The sequence below is a fragment of the Myxine glutinosa genome, chromosome 5, assembly GCF_964187855.1.
Source record: "Myxine glutinosa chromosome 5, kmMyxGlut1.1, whole genome shotgun sequence".
NCBI lineage: Eukaryota > Metazoa > Chordata > Myxini > Myxiniformes > Myxinidae > Myxine > Myxine glutinosa.
The window spans coordinates 100,284,521-100,299,527 of record NC_136265.1 but is presented as its reverse complement, the minus strand read 5'-3'; positions in this window follow the sequence as shown (position 1 = coordinate 100,299,527).

Here is a 15,007-nt window from a genome sequence, read left to right as displayed (position 1 = left end):
ACTTGTGTTAGTGTTGAAAAACCACTTTTCGCACTGGTGTTGGTGAAGGAAACCACTTTTCGCACTTGTTTGTGTTGAAAACCCACTTTTCGCACATGTGTTAGTGAAGGAAACCACTTTTCGCACTTGTGTTAGTGTTGAAAATCCACTTTTGCCACTTGTGTTGGTGCAGGAAACCACTTTTGCACTTGTATTAGTGTGGCAAAACCACTTTTTGCACTTGTGATAGTGTTGAAAAACCACTTTTCGCACTTGTGTTAGTGTTGAAAAACCACTTTTCGCATTTGTGTTGGTGCAGGAAACCACTTTTGCACTTGTATTAGTGTGGAAAAACCACTTTTCGCACTTGGGTTAGTGTTGAAAAACCACTTTTCGCACTTGTGTTAGTGTTGAAAAACCACTTTTCACACTTTTGTTAGTGTTGAAAATCCACTTTTCGCACTTGTGTTTGTGCAGGAAACCACTTTTGCACTTGTATTAGTGTGGAAAAAACACTTTTTGCACTTGGGATAGTGTTGAAAAACCACTTTTCGCACTTGTATTAGTGTGGAAAAAACACTTTTTGCACTTGTGATAGTGTTGAAAAACCACTTTTCGCACTTGTGTTAGTGTTGAAAAACCACTTTTCGCACATGTGTTAGTGAAGGAAACCACTTTTCGCACTTGTGTTAGTGTTTAAAAACCACTTTTCGCACTTGTGTTGGTGCAGGAAACCACTTTTCGCACTTGTGTTAGTGTTGAAAAACCACTTTTCGCACTTGTGTTAGTGTTGAAAAACCACTTTTCGCACATGTGTTAGTGAAGGAAACCACTTTTCGCACTTGGGATAGTGTTGAAAAACCACTTTTCGCACTTTTGTAGTGTAGAAAAAACACTTTTCGCACTTGTGTTGGTGCAGGAAACCACTTTTGCACTTGTATTAGTGTGGAAAAAACACTTTTTGCACTTGGGATAGTGTTGAAAAACCACTTTTGCACTTGTATTAGTGTGGAAAAAACACTTTTTGCACTTGTGATAGTGTTGAAAAACCACGTTTCGCACTTGTCTTAGTGTTGAAAAACCACTTTTCGCACTTGTGTTTGTGCAGGAAACCACTTTTGCACTTGTATTAGTGTGGAAAAAACACTTTTTGCACTTGGGATAGTGTTGAAAAACCACTTTTCGCACATGTATTAGTGTGGAAAAAACACTTTTTGCATTTGTGATAGTGTTGAAAAACCACTTTTCGCACTTGTGTTAGTGTTGAAAAACCACTTTTCGCACTTGTGTTAGTGTTGAAAACCCACTTTTTGCACTTGTGTTGGTGCAGGAAACCACTTTTGCACTTGTATTAGTGTGGAAAAACCACTTTTCGCACTTGTGTTATTGTTGAAAAACCAGTTTTCGCATTTGTGTTAGTGTTGAAAAACCACTTTTCGCACTTGTGTTGGTGCAGGAAACCACTTTTGCACTTGTATTAGTATGGAAAAAACACTTTTTGCACTTGTGATAGTGTTGAAAAACCACTTTTCGCACTTGTGTTAGTGTTGAAAAACCACTTTTCGGACTTGTGTTGAAGCAGGAAACCACTTTTGCACTTGTTTTAGTGTGGAAAAAACACTTTTTGCACTTGTGATAGTGTTGAAAAACCACTTTTCGCACTTGTGTTAGTGTTGAAAAACCACTTTTCGCACTTGTGTTGGTGCAGGAAACCACTTTTGCACTTGTATTAGTGTGGAAAAACCACTTTTCGCACTTGTGTTAGTGTTGAAAAACCACTTTTCGCACTGGTGTTGGTGAAGGAAACCACTTTTCGCACTTGTGTTAGTGTTGAAAAACCACTTTTCGCACTGGTGTTGGTGAAGGAAACCACTTTTCGCACTTGTTTGTGTTGAAAACCCACTTTTCGCACATGTGTTAGTGAAGGAAACCACTTTTCGCACTTGTGTTAGTGTTGAAAAAGCCACTTTTGCCACTTGTGTTGGTGCAGGAAACCACTTTTGCACTTGTATTAGTGTGGCAAAACCACTTTTTGCACTTGTGATAGTGTTGAAAAACCACTTTTCGCACTTGTGTTAGTGTTGAAAAACCACTTTTCGCATTTGTGTTGGTGCAGGAAACCACTTTTGCACTTGTATTAGTTTGGAAAAACCACTTTTCGCACTTGGGTTAGTGTTGAAAAACCACTTTTCGCACTTGTGTTAGTGTTGAAAAACCACTTTTCACACTTTTGTTAGTGTTGAAAATCCACTTTTCGCACTTGTGTTTGTGCAGGAAACCACTTTTTCACTTGTATTAGTGTGGAAAAAACACTTTTTGCACTTGGGATAGTGTTGAAAAACCACTTTTCGCACTTGTATTAGTGTGGAAAAAACACTTTTTGCACTTGTGATAGTGTTGAAAAACCACTTTTCGCACTTGTGTTAGTGTTGAAAAACCACTTTTCACACATGTGTTAGTGAAGGAAACCACTTTTCGCACTTGTGTTAGTGTTTAAAAACCACTTTTCGCACTTGTGTTGGTGCAGGAAACCACTTTTCGCACTTGTGTTAGTGTTGAAAAACCACTTTTCGCACTTGTGTTAGTGTTGAAAACCACTTTTCGCACATGTGTTAGTGAAGGAAACCACTTTTCGCACTTGGGATAGTGTTGAAAAACCACTTTTCGCACTTTTCTAGTGTAGAAAAAACACTTTTCGCACTTGTGTTGGTGCAGGAAACCACTTTTGCACTTGTATTTGTGTGGAAAAAACACTTTTTGCACTTGTGATAGTGTTGAAAAACCACTTTTCGCACTTGTGTTAGTGTTGAAAAACCACTTTTCGCACATGTGTTAGTGAAGGAAACCACTTTTCGCACTTGTGTTAGTGTTTAAAAACCACTTTTCGCACTTGTGTTGGTGCAGGAAACCACTTTTGCACTTGTATTAGTGTGGAAAAAACACTTTTTGCACTTGTGATAGTGTTGAAAAACCACTTTTCGCACTTGTGTTGGAGCAGGAAACCACTTTTGCACTTGTATTAGTGTGGAAAAAACACTTTTTGCACTTGTGATAGTGTTGAAAAACCACTTTTCGCACTTGTGTTGGTGCAGGAAACCACTTTTGCACTTGTATTAGTGTGGAAAAACCACTTTTCGCACATGTGTTAGTGTTGAAAACCACTTTTCACACTTGTGTTAGTGTTGAAAATCCACTTTTCGCACATGTGTTGGTGCAGGAAACCACTTTTGCACTTGTATTAGTGTGGCAAAACCACTTTTTGCACTTGTGATAGTGTTGAAAAACCACTTTTCGCACTTATGTTAGTGTTGAAAAACCACTTTTCGCATTTGTGTTGGTGCAGGAAACCACTTTTGCACTTGTATTAGTGTGGAAAAACCACTTTTCGCACTTGGGTTAGTGTTGAAAAACCACTTTTCGCACTTGTGTTAGTGTTGAAAAACCACTTTTCACACTTTTGTTAGTGTTGAAAATCCACTTTTCGCACTTGTGTTTGTGCAGGAAACCACTTTTGCACTTGTATTAGTGTGGAAAAAACACTTTTTGCACTTGGGATAGTGTTGAAAAAACCACTTTTCGCACTTGTATTAGTGTGGAAAAAACACTTTTTGCACTTGTGATAGTGTTGAAAAACCACTTTTCGCACTTGTGTTAGTGTTGAAAAACCACTTTTCGCACATGTGTTAGTGAAGGAAACCACTTTTCGCACTTGTGTTAGTGTTTAAAAACCACTTTTCGCACTTGTGTTGGTGCAGGAAACCACTTTTCGCACTTGTGTTAGTGTTGAAAAACCACTTTTCGCACTTGTGTTAGTGTTGAAAAACCACTTTTCGCACATGTGTTAGTGAAGGAAACCACTTTTCGCACTTGGGATAATGTTGAAAAACCACTTTTCGCACTTTTGTAGTGTAGAAAAAACACTTTTCGCACTTGTGTTGGTGTAGGAAACCACTTTTGCACTTGTATTAGTGTGGAAAAAACACTTTTTGCACTTGGGATAGTGTTGAAAAACCACTTTTGCACTTGTATTAGTGTGGAAAAAACACTTTTTGCACTTGTGATAGTGTTGAAAAACCACGTTTCGCACTTGTCTTAGTGTTGAAAAACCACTTTTCGCACTTGTGTTTGTGCAGGAAACCACTTTTGCACTTGTATTAGTGTGGAAAAAACACTTTTTGCACTTGGGATAGTGTTGAAAAACCACTTTTCGCACATGTATTAGTGTGGAAAAAACACTTTTTGCATTTGTGATAGTGTTGAAAAACCACTTTTCGCACTTGTGTTAGTGTTGAAAAACCACTTTTCGCACTTGTGTTAGTGTTGAAAACCCACTTTTTGCACTTGTGTTGGTGCAGGAAACCACTTTTGCACTTGTATTAGTGTGGAAAAACCACTTTTCGCACTTGTGTTATTGTTGAAAAACCAGTTTTCGCATTTGTGTTAGTGTTGAAAAACCACTTTTCGCACTTGTGTTGGTGCAGGAAACCACTTTTGCACTTGTATTAGTATGGAAAAAACACTTTTTGCACTTGTGATAGTGTTGAAAAACCACTTTTCGCACTTGTGTTAGTGTTGAAAAACCACTTTTCGCACTTGTGTTGAAGCAGGAAACCACTTTTGCACTTGTTTTAGTGTGGAAAAAACACTTTTTGCACTTGTGATAGTGTTGAAAAACCACTTTTCGCACTTGTGTTAGTGTTGAAAAACCACTTTTCGCACTTGTGTTGGTGCAGGAAACCACTTTTGCACTTGTATTAGTGTGGAAAAACCACTTTTCGCACTTGTGTTAGTGTTGAAAAACCACTTTTCGCACTGGTGTTGGTGAAGGAAACCACTTTTCGCACTTGTGTTAGTGTTGAAAAACCACTTTTCGCACTGGTGTTGGTGAAGGAAACCACTTTTCGCACTTGTTTGTGTTGAAAACCCACTTTTCGCACATGTGTTAGTGAAGGAAACCACTTTTCGCACTTGTGTTAGTGTTGAAAAATCCACTTTTGCCACTTGTGTTGGTGCAGGAAACCACTTTTGCACTTGTATTAGTGTGGCAAAACCACTTTTTGCACTTGTGATAGTGTTGAAAAACCACTTTTCGCACTTGTGTTAGTGTTGAAAAACCACTTTTCGCATTTGTGTTGGTGCAGGAAACCACTTTTGCACTTGTATTAGTGTGGAAAAACCACTTTTCGCACTTGGGTTAGTGTTGAAAAACCACTTTTCGCACTTGTGTTAGTGTTGACAAACCACTTTTCACACTTTTGTTAGTGTTGAAAATCCACTTTTCGCACTTGTGTTTGTGCAGGAAACCACTTTTGCACTTGTATTAGTGTGGAAAAAACACTTTTTGCACTTGGGATAGTGTTGAAAAACCACTTTTCGCACATGTATTAGTGTGGAAAAAACACTTTTTGCATTTGTGATAGTGTTGAAAAACCACTTTTCGCACTTGTGTTAGTGTTGAAAAACCACTTTTCGCACTTGTGTTAGTGTTGAAAACCCACTTTTTGCACTTGTGTTGGTGCAGGAAACCACTTTTGCACTTGTATTAGTGTGGAAAAACCACTTTTCGCACTTGTGTTATTGTTGAAAAACCAGTTTTCGCATTTGTGTTAGTGTTGAAAAACCACTTTTCGCACTTGTGTTGGTGCAGGAAACCACTTTTGCACTTGTATTAGTATGGAAAAAACACTTTTTGCACTTGTGATAGTGTTGAAAAACCACTTTTCGCACTTGTGTTAGTGTTGAAAAACCACTTTTCGCACTTGTGTTGAAGCAGGAAACCACTTTTGCACTTGTTTTAGTGTGGAAAAAACACTTTTTGCACTTGTGATAGTGTTGAAAAACCACTTTTCGCACTTGTGTTAGTGTTGAAAAACCACTTTTCGCACTTGTGTTGGTGTTGAAAAACCACTTTTCGCACTGGTGTTGGTGAAGGAAACCACTTTTCGCACTTGTGTTAGTGTTGAAAAACCACTTTTCGCACTTGTATTAGTGTGGAAAAACCACTTTTCGCACTTGTGTTAGTGTTGAAAAACCACTTTTCGCACTGGTGTTGGTGAAGGAAACCACTTTTCGCACTTGTGTTAGTGTTGAAAAACCACTTTTCGCACTGGTGTTGGTGAAGGAAACCACTTTTCGCACTTGTTTGTGTTGAAAACCCACTTTTCGCACATGTGTTAGTGAAGGAAACCACTTTTCGCACTTGTGTTAGTGTTGAAAAATCCACTTTTGCCACTTGTGTTGGTGCAGGAAACCACTTTTGCACTTGTATTAGAGTGGCAAAACCACTTTTTGCACTTGTGATAGTGTTGAAAAACCACTTTTCGCACTTGTGTTAGTGTTGAAAAACCACTTTTCGCATTTGTGTTGGTGCAGGAAACCACTTTTGCACTTGTATTAGTGTGGAAAAACCACTTTTCGCACTTGGGTTAGTGTTGAAAAACCACTTTTCGCACTTGTGTTAGTGTTGACAAACCACTTTTCACACTTTTGTTAGTGTTGAAAATCCACTTTTCGCACTTGTGTTTGTGCAGGAAACCACTTTTGCACTTGTATTAGTGTGGAAAAAACACTTTTTGCACTTGGGATAGTGTTGAAAAACCACTTTTCGCACTTGTATTAGTGTGGAAAAAACACTTTTTGCACTTGTGATAGTGTTGAAAAACCACTTTTCGCACTTGTGTTAGTGTTGAAAAAACACTTTTCACACATGTGTTAGTGAAGGAAACCACTTTTCGCACTTGTGTTAGTGTTTAAAAACCACTTTTCGCACTTGTGTTGGTGCAGGAAACCACTTTTCGCACTTGTGTTAGTATTGAAAAACCACTTTTCGCACTTGTGTTAGTGTTGAAAACCACTTTTCGCACATGTGTTAGTGAAGGAAACCACTTTTCGCACTTGGGATAGTGTTGAAAAACCACTTTTCGCACTTTTGTAGTGTAGAAAAAACACTTTTCGCACTTGTGTTGGTGCAGGAAACCACTTTTGCACTTGTATTTGTGTGGAAAAAACACTTTTTGCACTTGTGTTAGTGTTGAAAAACCACTTTTCGCACATGTGTTAGTGAAGGAAACCACTTTTCGCACTTGTGTTAGTGTTTAAAAACCACTTTTCGCACTTGTGTTGGTGCAGGAAACCACTTTTGCACTTGTATTAGTGTGGAAAAAACACTTTTTGCACTTGTGACAGTGTTGAAAAACCACTTTTCGCACTTGTGTTGGAGCAGGAAACCACTTTTGCACTTGTGTTAGTGTGGAAAATACACTTTTTGCACTTGTGATAGTATTGAAAAACCCCTTTTCGCACTTGTGTTAGTGTTGAAAACCACTTTTCACACTTGTGTTAGTGTTGAAAATCCACTTTTCGCACATGTGTTGGTGCAGGAAACCACTTTTGCACTTGTATTAGTGTGGCAAAACCACTTTTTGCACTTGTGATAGTGTTGAAAAACCACTTTTCGCACTTATGTTAGTGTTGAAAAACCACTTTTCGCATTTGTGTTGGTGCAGGAAACCACTTTTGCACTTGTATTAGTGTGGAAAAACCACTTTTCGCACTTGGGTTAGTGTTGAAAAACCACTTTTCGCACTTGTGTTAGTGTTGAAAAACCACTTTTCACACTTTTGTTAGTGTTGAAAATCCACTTTTCGCACTTGTGTTTGTGCAGGAAACCACTTTTGCACTTGTATTAGTGTGGAAAAAACACTTTTTGCACTTGGGATAGTGTTGAAAAACCACTTTTCGCACTTGTATTAGTGTGGAAAAAACACTTTTTGCACTTGTGATAGTGTTGAAAAACCACTTTTCGCACTTGTGTTAGTGTTGAAAAACCACTTTTCGCACATGTGTTAGTGAAGGAAACCACTTTTCGCACTTGTGTTAGTGTTTAAAAACCACTTTTCGCACTTGTGTTGGTGCAGGAAACCACTTTTCGCACTTGTGTTAGTGTTGAAAAACCACTTTTCGCACTTGTGTTAGTGTTGAAAAACCACTTTTCGCACATGTGTTAGTGAAGGAAACCACTTTTCGCACTTGGGATAATGTTGAAAAACCACTTTTCGCACTTTTGTAGTGTAGAAAAAACACTTTTCGCACTTGTGTTTGTGCAGGAAACCACTTTTGCACTTGTATTAGTGTGGAAAAAACACTTTTTGCACTTGGGATAGTGTTGAAAAACCACTTTTGCACTTGTATTAGTGTGGAAAAAACACTTTTTGCACTTGTGATAGTGTTGAAAAACCACGTTTCGCACTTGTCTTAGTGTTGAAAAACCACTTTTCGCACTTGTGTTTGTGCAGGAAACCACTTTTGCACTTGTATTAGTGTGGAAAAAACACTTTTTGCACTTGGGATAGTGTTGAAAAACCACTTTTCGCACATGTATTAGTGTGGAAAAAACACTTTTTGCATTTGTGATAGTGTTGAAAAACCACTTTTCGCACTTGTGTTAGTGTTGAAAAACCACTTTTCGCACTTGTGTTAGTGTTGAAAACCCACTTTTTGCACTTGTGTTGGTGCAGGAAACCACTTTTGCACTTGTATTAGTGTGGAAAAACCACTTTTCGCACTTGTGTTATTGTTGAAAAACCAGTTTTCGCATTTGTGTTAGTGTTGAAAAACCACTTTTCGCACTTGTGTTGGTGCAGGAAACCACTTTTGCACTTGTATTAGTATGGAAAAAACACTTTTTGCACTTGTGATAGTGTTGAAAAACCACTTTTCGCACTTGTGTTAGTGTTGAAAAACCACTTTTCGCACTTGTGTTGAAGCAGGAAACCACTTTTGCACTTGTTTTAGTGTGGAAAAAACACTTTTTGCACTTGTGATAGTGTTGAAAAACCACTTTTCGCACTTGTGTTAGTGTTGAAAAACCACTTTTCGCACTTGTGTTGGTGCAGGAAACCACTTTTGCACTTGTATTAGTGTGGAAAAACCACTTTTCGCACTTGTGTTAGTGTTGAAAAACCACTTTTCGCACTGGTGTTGGTGAAGGAAACCACTTTTCGCACTTGTGTTAGTGTTGAAAAACCACTTTTCGCACTGGTGTTGGTGAAGGAAACCACTTTTCGCACTTGTTTGTGTTGAAAACCCACTTTTCGCACATGTGTTAGTGAAGGAAACCACTTTTCGCACTTGTGTTAGTGTTGAAAAATCCACTTTTGCCACTTGTGTTGGTGCAGGAAACCACTTTTGCACTTGTATTAGTGTGGCAAAACCACTTTTTGCACTTGTGATAGTGTTGAAAAACCACTTTTCGCACTTGTGTTAGTGTTGAAAAACCACTTTTCGCATTTGTGTTGGTGCAGGAAACCACTTTTGCACTTGTATTAGTGTGGAAAAACCACTTTTCGCACTTGGGTTAGTGTTGAAAAACCACTTTTCGCACTTGTGTTAGTGTTGACAAACCACTTTTCACACTTTTGTTAGTGTTGAAAATCCACTTTTCGCACTTGTGTTTGTGCAGGAAACCACTTTTGCACTTGTATTAGTGTGGAAAAAACACTTTTTGCACTTGGGATAGTGTTGAAAAACCACTTTTCGCACTTGTATTAGTGTGGAAAAAACACTTTTTGCACTTGTGATAGTGTTGAAAAACCACTTTTCGCACTTGTGTTAGTGTTGAAAAAACACTTTTCACACATGTGTTAGTGAAGGAAACCACTTTTCGCACTTGTGTTAGTGTTTAAAAACCACTTTTCGCACTTGTGTTGGTGCAGGAAACCACTTTTCGCACTTGTGTTAGTATTGAAAAACCACTTTTCGCACTTGTGTTAGTGTTGAAAACCACTTTTCGCACATGTGTTAGTGAAGGAAACCACTTTTCGCACTTGGGATAGTGTTGAAAAACCACTTTTCGCACTTTTGTAGTGTAGAAAAAACACTTTTCGCACTTGTGTTGGTGCAGGAAACCACTTTTGCACTTGTATTTGTGTGGAAAAAACACTTTTTGCACTTGTGATAGTGTTGAAAAACCACTTTTCGCACTTGTGTTAGTGTTTAAAAACCACTTTTCGCACTTGTGTTGGTGCAGGAAACCACTTTTGCACTTGTGTTAGTGTGGAAAATACACTTTTTGCACTTGTGATAGTATTGAAAAACCCCTTTTCGCACTTGTGTTAGTGTTGAAAACCACTTTTCACACTTGTGTTAGTGTTGAAAATCCACTTTTCGCACATGTGTTGGTGCAGGAAACCACTTTTGCACTTGTATTAGTGTGGAAAAAACACTTTTTGCACTTGTGATAGTGTTGAAAAACCACGTTTCGCACTTGTCTTAGTGTTGAAAAACCACTTTTCGCACTTGTGTTTGTGCAGGAAACCACTTTTGCACTTGTATTAGTGTGGAAAAAACACTTTTTGCACTTGGGATAGTGTTGAAAAACCACTTTTCGCACATGTATTAGTGTGGAAAAAACACCTTTTGCACTTGTGATAGTGTTGCAAAACCACTTTTCGCACTTGTGTTAGTGTTGAAAAACCACTTTTCGCACTTGTGTTAGTGTTGAAAAACCACTTTTCGCACTTGTGTTGGTGCAGGAAACCACTTTTGCACTTGTATTAGTGTGGAAAAACCACTTTTCGCACTTGTGTTATTGTTGAAAAACCACTTTTCGCACTTGTGTTAGTGTTGAAAAACCACTTTTCGCACTTGTGTTGGTGCAGGAAACCACTTTTGCACTTGTATTAATATGGAAAAAACACTTTTTGCACTTGTGATAGTGTTGAAAAACCACTTTTCGCACTTGTGTTAGTGTTGAAAAACCATTTTTCGCACTTGTGTTGAAGCAGGAAACCACTTTTGCACTTGTATTAGTGTGGAAAAAACACTTTTTGCACTTGTGATAGTGTTGAAAAACCACTTTTCGCACTTGTGTTAGTGTTGAAAAACCACTTTTCGCACTTGTGTTAGTGTTGAAAAACCACTTTTCGCACTTGTGTTGGTGCAGGAAACACTTTTGCACTTGTATTAGTGTGGAAAAACCACTTTTCGCACTTGTGTTAGTGTTGAAAAACCACTTTTCGCACTGGTGTTGGTGAAGGAAACCACTTTTCGCACTTGTGTTAGTGTTGAAAAACCACTTTTCGCACTGGTGTTGGTGAAGGAAACCACTTTTCGCACTTGTTAGTGTTGAAAACCCATTTTTCGCACCTGTGTTAGTGAAGGAAACCACTTTTCGCACTTGTGTTAGTGTTGAAAATCCACTTTTCCCAATTGTGTTGGTGCAGGAAACCACTTTTGCACTTGTATTAGTGTGGAAAAAACCACTTTTTGCACTTGTGATAGTGTTGAAAAACCACTTTTCGCACTTGTGTTAGTGTTGAAAAACCACTTTTTGCACTTGGGATAGTGTTGAAAAACCACTTTTCGCACTTGTATTAGTGTGGAAAAAAGACTTTTTGCACTTGTGATAGTGTTGAAAAACCACTTTTTGCACTTGTGATAGTGTTGAAAAACCACTTTTCGCACTTGTGTTAGTGTTGAAAAACCACTTTTCGCACTTGTGTTGGTGCAGGAAACCACTTTTGCACTTGTATTAGTGTGGAAAAACCACTTTTCGCACTTGTGTTAGTGTTGAAAAACCACTTTTCGCACTGGTGTTGGTGAAGGAAACCACTTTTCGCACTTGTGTTAGTGTTGAAAAACCACTTTTCGCACTGGTGTTGGTGAAGGAAACCACTTTTCGCACTTGTTTGTGTTGAAAACCCACTTTTCGCACATGTGTTAGTGAAGGAAACCACTTTTCGCACTTGTGTTAGTGTTGAAAAAGCCACTTTTGCCACTTGTGTTGGTGCAGGAAACCACTTTTGCACTTGTATTAGTGTGGCAAAACCACTTTTTGCACTTGTGATAGTGTTGAAAAACCACTTTTCGCACTTGTGTTAGTGTTGAAAAACCACTTTTCGCATTTGTGTTGGTGCAGGAAACCACTTTTGCACTTGTATTAGTTTGGAAAAACCACTTTTCGCACTTGGGTTAGTGTTGAAAAACCACTTTTCGCACTTGTGTTAGTGTTGAAAAACCACTTTTCACACTTTTGTTAGTGTTGAAAATCCACTTTTCGCACTTGTGTTTGTGCAGGAAACCACTTTTGCACTTGTATTAGTGTGGAAAAAACACTTTTTGCACTTGGGATAGTGTTGAAAAACCACTTTTCGCACTTGTATTAGTGTGGAAAAAACACTTTTTGCACTTGTGATAGTGTTGAAAAACCACTTTTCGCACTTGTGTTAGTGTTGAAAAACCACTTTTCACACATGTGTTAGTGAAGGAAACCACTTTTCGCACTTGTGTTAGTGTTTAAAAACCACTTTTCGCACTTGTGTTGGTGCAGGAAACCACTTTTCGCACTTGTGTTAGTGTTGAAAAACCACTTTTCGCACTTGTGTTAGTGTTGAAAACCACTTTTCGCACATGTGTTAGTGAAGGAAACCACTTTTCGCACTTGGGATAGTGTTGAAAAACCACTTTTCGCACTTTTCTAGTGTAGAAAAAACACTTTTCGCACTTGTGTTGGTGCAGGAAACCACTTTTGCACTTGTATTTGTGTGGAAAAAACACTTTTTGCACTTGTGATAGTGTTGAAAAACCACTTTTCGCACTTGTGTTAGTGTTGAAAAACCACTTTTCGCACATGTGTTAGTGAAGGAAACCACTTTTCGCACTTGTGTTAGTGTTTAAAAACCACTTTTCGCACTTGTGTTGGTGCAGGAAACCACTTTTGCACTTGTATTAGTGTGGAAAAAACACTTTTTGCACTTGTGATAGTGTTGAAAAACCACTTTTCGCACTTGTGTTGGAGCAGGAAACCACTTTTGCACATGTGTTAGTGTGGAAAATACACTTTTTGCACTTGTGATAGTATTGAAAAACCCCTTTTCGCACTTGTGTTAGTGTTGAAAACCACTTTTCACACTTGTGTTAGTGTTGAAAATCCACTTTTCGCACATGTGTTGGTGCAGGAAACCACTTTTGCACTTGTATTAGTGTGGCAAAACCACTTTTTGCACTTGTGATAGTGTTGAAAAACCACTTTTCGCACTTATGTTAGTGTTGAAAAACCACTTTTCGCATTTGTGTTGGTGCAGGAAACCACTTTTGCACTTGTATTAGTGTGGAAAAACCACTTTTCGCACTTGGGTTAGTGTTGAAAAACCACTTTTCGCACTTGTGTTAGTGTTGAAAAACCACTTTTCACACTTTTGTTAGTGTTGAAAATCCACTTTTCGCACTTGTGTTTGTGCAGGAAACCACTTTTGCACTTGTATTAGTGTGGAAAAAACACTTTTTGCACTTGGGATAGTGTTGAAAAACCACTTTTCGCACTTGTATTAGTGTGGAAAAAACACTTTTTGCACTTGTGATAGTGTTGAAAAACCACTTTTCGCACTTGTGTTAGTGTTGAAAAACCACTTTTCGCACATGTGTTAGTGAAGGAAACCACTTTTCGCACTTGTGTTAGTGTTTAAAAACCACTTTTCGCACTTGTGTTGGTGCAGGAAACCACTTTTCGCACTTGTGTTAGTGTTGAAAAACCACTTTTCGCACTTGTGTTAGTGTTGAAAAACCACTTTTCGCACATGTGTTAGTGAAGGAAACCACTTTTCGCACTTGGGATAGTGTTGAAAAACCACTTTTCGCACTTTTGTAGTGTAGAAAAAACACTTTTCGCACTTGTGTTGGTGCAGGAAACCACTTTTGCACTTGTATTAGTGTGGAAAAAACACTTTTTGCACTTGGGATAGTGTTGAAAAACCACTTTTGCACTTGTATTAGTGTGGAAAAAACACTTTTTGCACTTGTGATAGTGTTGAAAAACCACGTTTCGCACTTGTCTTAGTGTTGAAAAACCACTTTTCGCACTTGTGTTTGTGCAGGAAACCACTTTTGCACTTGTATTAGTGTGGAAAAAACACTTTTTGCACTTGGGATAGTGTTGAAAAACCACTTTTCGCACATGTATTAGTGTGGAAAAAACACTTTTTGCATTTGTGATAGTGTTGAAAAACCACTTTTCGCACTTGTGTTAGTGTTGAAAAACCACTTTTCGCACTTGTGTTAGTGTTGAAAACCCACTTTTTGCACTTGTGTTGGTGCAGGAAACCAGTTTTGCACTTGTATTAGTGTGGAAAAACCACTTTTCGCACTTGTGTTATTGTTGAAAACCCAGTTTTCGCATTTGTGTTAGTGTTGAAAAACCACTTTTCGCACTTGTATTGGTGCAGGAAACCACTTTTGCACTTGTATTAGTATGGAAAAAACACTTTTTGCACTTGTGATAGTGTTGAAAAACCACTTTTCGCACTTGTGTTAGTGTTGAAAAACCACTTTTCGCACTTGTGTTGAAGCAGGAAACCACTTTTGCACTTGTTTTAGTGTGGAAAAAACACTTTTTGCACTTGTGATAGTGTTGAAAAACCACTTTTCGCACTTGTGTTAGTGTTGAAAAACCACTTTTCGCACTTGTGTTGGTGCAGGAAACCACTTTTGCACTTGTATTAGTGTGGAAAAACCACTTTTCGCACTTGTGTTAGTGTTGAAAAACCACTTTTCGCACTGGTGTTGGTGAAGGAAACCACTTTTCGCACTTGTGTTAGTGTTGAAAAACCACTTTTCGCACTGGTGTTGGTGAAGGAAACCACTTTTCGCACTTGTTTGTGTTGAAAACCCACTTTTCGCACATGTGTTAGTGAAGGAAACCACTTTTCGCACTTGTGTTAGTGTTGAAAAATCCACTTTTGCCACTTGTGTTGGTGCAGGAAACCACTTTTGCACTTGTATTAGTGTGGCAAAACCACTTTTTGGTACTTGTGATAGTGTTGAAAAACCACTTTTCGCACTTGTGTTAGTGTTGAAAAACCACTTTTCGCATTTGTGTTGGTGCAGAAAACCACTTTTGCACTTGTATTAGTGTGGAAAAACCACTTTTCGCACTTGGGTTAGTGTTGAAAAACCACTTTTCGCACTTGTGTTAGTGTTGACAAACCACTTTTCACACTTTTGTTAGTGTTGAAAATCCACTTTTCGCACTTGT